Below are 4,003 nucleotides of genomic sequence, written 5' to 3' on the forward strand. Positions count from 1 at the left end.
GCGGGATCGGGCAGTGTTTCGTTCTTCTGTGCATGGGGTCGCTATGAGTCAGAAACGACTCGACGGCACTTAACATAACAATGTGAACTAAAAAATATGGAAATAAATAGTAAAGTAGGGAAATAGTGAACAAGCAGCTCACTGAAACACTCTATATGGCCAAGAAACAAGAAAAAAAAATATTCAGTCTTATTAGCAACTAACCATATAGACAAAGGAGAAGGAGCCAAGATGGCAGACTAGACAGATACACTATCCAGACCCTCTGCCACAAAGACTGCAGAAACCAAGTGAAACAGCTATTGCTGACAATCCTGGAACCCAGAGCTTCAAAAGAAAGGATAAAGAAGTAGATCAAATACTGATAAGAAGAAGAGACAACAAAGAGTGAACAAGAGGTAATTGCCAGTTGGCACAGTGCCATCATTTTGAATTATTGCAAGCAGCATTGTGATCAGAGCAAGAATGAGACAACCAATTCCACTTACTCAGGACTGCACCAGAACCCATATTGGTGATCAGATGACCAGAAAGATGTGATCTCCCCTCTTACCCTGTACAACGTCCTGGTGACCAGAGGTACCCCCCCATCCCCACACATGGCAGATGGTCAAATTCTGCCTACTGCCAATGCAGTGCTGCTTCTTTTTTCTTTATTTCTCTGAGTAGTTTTTCCTACTTCCCCCTTTTTTATTTTATTTTTTACCTTCCACTTTTTATTTTATTGCCCTTTTTATTTTATTGATTCCAAAGAGCAGGTACCCCTCCCCTGCTGCCCACACAGTTAGCAATGCCTCCTTCCAACCCCTTCAGTCAAGATGCATGGCCCTGTGGAGTGAGCGCACTGTTCCTGTGCAGCTTTCTTTGGTGATTGGCACTTTTGCCAGTACTGTCCTGCTTTTTTTCTTTTTTCTCTCCTTTCCTTCTTAGTTGTTCCCTCTTCCCCCCTTTGTTTTCTTTCTTCATCTTCACCCTCCCTCTTTTTTTTTTTTTTTGTTTGTTTGTTTGTTTTGACCCTGCAGAACAGGTGCCTGCTCCACTTCCATGGTCAGAAGCACCTGGCTCCACCCCTCTGTGGATGGTGGTATGCACGCCCCCCTGAGAGAATTCTGTTTTCCTGCTGCAGCTGTGTTTGGTGGCTAACACCTGAACCAATTTTTTTTTTTATTTCTCTTTTATTTTTATTTTTCCCTTCTTCTTAGTTCTTCCCTCTTCTCCCCTTTGTTTTCATCTTCTCTTATTTTCTTCTTCCTCTTCACCAACCTCCCCCCCCCCCTTTGTTTCTTCTTTATTTTTATCTGGCTGAGCAAGTGCCACACTCTTCATCAACTCCGAGTTCAGTAGCATGACCCCTGATCCTCCATCTTCAGCAGTGTGGGCTTCCATGAAGCAAGTGCCACATTTCTGCTGCAGCTGTTTTCCATGGCTAGCACATGTAACAGTACTGTGCCATATTTGTTTTTGGTGCTAGTTTTTCTTCCTTTACTCTTTTTCCTTTTTTTCTTTCTTCTAAGGTCTACCCTCTTACCCACCCCCTTATTTATTTTCTTTTCCTCTTCCCCACCCAATTTTTCTGTCTTTCCTTGGCAGCTGGGAGATAGCAATCCTACCCAGCTATACCCACCACAGGGGCTGCCCCACTCACCTACCAACCCCTGCCCAACCTGCTCTCAGCTGCTCTATGTGGTCATGATCTGAGCTTCATGCCCAGATTCCCCCTACTACCAAACTGACCCAGAAATAGGTGGTGAGTGCCCCAGAGCTACCAAACTAGTGACCAGAGTAACATGCTCACACTGTTGCCTGGCTATATTAAAACAAATCAAAACAAAAAATCAGGGAGAAGCAAACCAATAGACAGTCAATATATTTTAATACAGTAACACTACAATGTCTCAGAGACAACAGACAACTTAAAATCACACTCTAAAACAGGACAAGATAGTTCAAACAAGTGACCAAAATACAAACCAGAAAATCTTGCAGAGGAAGACATTTGTTTGGTTGCTTCGTGCTGCTCTAACAAATTACCACAAATGGGATGGCTTTAACAAACAGGAGTTTACTCTTTTACAGTTTTGGAGGCTAGAAGTCCAAGTTCAAAGTGCCAGTCTTCTAGAGGCTGGGTGAAAGCCCCTCAACCTAGGGTTTCAGCTCTGCTTCTTGCTCCCAGGCCACTGAAGCTGGAGACTTTCTTCACCCAAGCAGCTACTGGCTGCTGAGGCTGACAAACCCAAGGTCAGCAAGTAAAAAGGCACAGTCACAGATATTACCAAACCACAAGGCAGGCCATTGATTCAAGCCCATTGACAGTCCCAAGATCAGCAGACAACATGGCAGGCTGCTGAATGATGACTCGGCTACATGCAGGAGTCAAGCGTGGCAAAAGCTGAAGACCTTCTTCAAAGTTGCTTCTTATATACTAGAAGCTGACCACATCCCCAAAGCAGCTACTTAGCTGCTCCAGTAGATTCCACCATAGAGTTAATTACCAATCTCACCATCAGAAATAACTACATCAAGCTGCCCAGCCACTCAAAACCAGGCCCAGCCAAGTTGACACACAACCTTAACTACCATGACATTCTATTGGAACTACTTGATAAGGAAAAAAAAAAAAAAAAGCAAAAAACCTATATTCCTTCAATGGATTGAGAGAAACCTCAAGGAAACCACAGACAAAATTAAGGAAAACACAGACAAAACTCCAGAAGAATTAAACAAAACAAAACAAAACAAAACAAAAAACAAGAACAAATCAACAAAATAAATAGAAAATTAGGAAACATATAATAAAAATCCAGAAGATAAATATTAAAATTTCAGAAATAGATGACACATGGGAAGGACAAAGGAGCAGAATAAAATCAGTGAGAATCTCTCTCTACTAATCTGTTACAGGGATAAGCAGAAAAAAGAAAGAAAAATAAGAACAAACCCTGAAAAGTGTGTGGGACACCATCAACAGGAATAACTTAACTGTGATAGGAATTCCAGAACAGGAAGAAATGAAAAAAACAAGCACAGAGAAAATTTTGGAAGGTTTGTTGGAAGGGAACTTCCCTAATATCATGAAAGATGAGAAGATAAGCATTCAAGAAGCTCAATGAACCCCAAATAGAATAGACCACCAAAGAAAACCACCAAGACATATCACAATCAAGCATTCTAAAAAACAAAGACAAAGAAAGAATCCTTAAAGCAGCTCAGGTGACTGAAAAGTCACATACAAAGGAGAACCAATAAAACTAAACTCTCATTTCTGGGCAGAAATAATGCAGACAAGAAGAAAATGGAATGAGCTATATTAAACCTTGAAAGAAAAAAAATAACCAAATTAGAATTATACAGCCAGTAAAACTGTCCTTCAAATACAATGGTGAAATTAGAACATTCCAAGATAAACAGAAATGAAGGGAATTTGTAAAAATCAGCCCAACCTTGCAAGAAATGCTAAAGGAAGTCCTTTGGACAGAAAACAAACAACAGCAGATAACAACCTGAGATCAAGACACACAAAAACATCACCCAGAAATCAACCCAGATCAAAAATAAATCTATAAGACTGAAAATAGGGAAAAAAAGATGTCAACCTGTAAAAGGTAACTACAAAGCAAAAAGAGGGAATAAATGATATAGTTACAGAATTTCCAAATGGGGAGGAAGTCAAGACAATATCAAGACAGAATGGACTGCTTTAAACCTGGGAAGACAATAATAAATTACAGGGTACCCTAAAAAAAAAAAAAAATTAAACATCTAATCAAAAGAAAAAAGAAAATCATGAAGTCTCAGTCAACATTAAAACAATAGCAATGAGTAACCTGCCATCTAGATGCAACAATGGGTGTCTCCTCGTCAAGAAGAAAGAAGAAAACCAAAATGAATGGAAACAATCAGTCCTAGAGACTGGTACACCATCTGATCTGCAACCTATACAACTATGAGACCAGAAGAACTAGATGGTGCCCGGCTACCACTGTCATCCACTTGGAAGGGATGT

This window comes from Orycteropus afer, unplaced genomic scaffold (assembly GCF_000298275.1).
Source record: "Orycteropus afer afer isolate SDZICR_OR568_19922 unplaced genomic scaffold, OryAfe1.0 scaffold00027, whole genome shotgun sequence".
NCBI lineage: Eukaryota > Metazoa > Chordata > Mammalia > Tubulidentata > Orycteropodidae > Orycteropus > Orycteropus afer.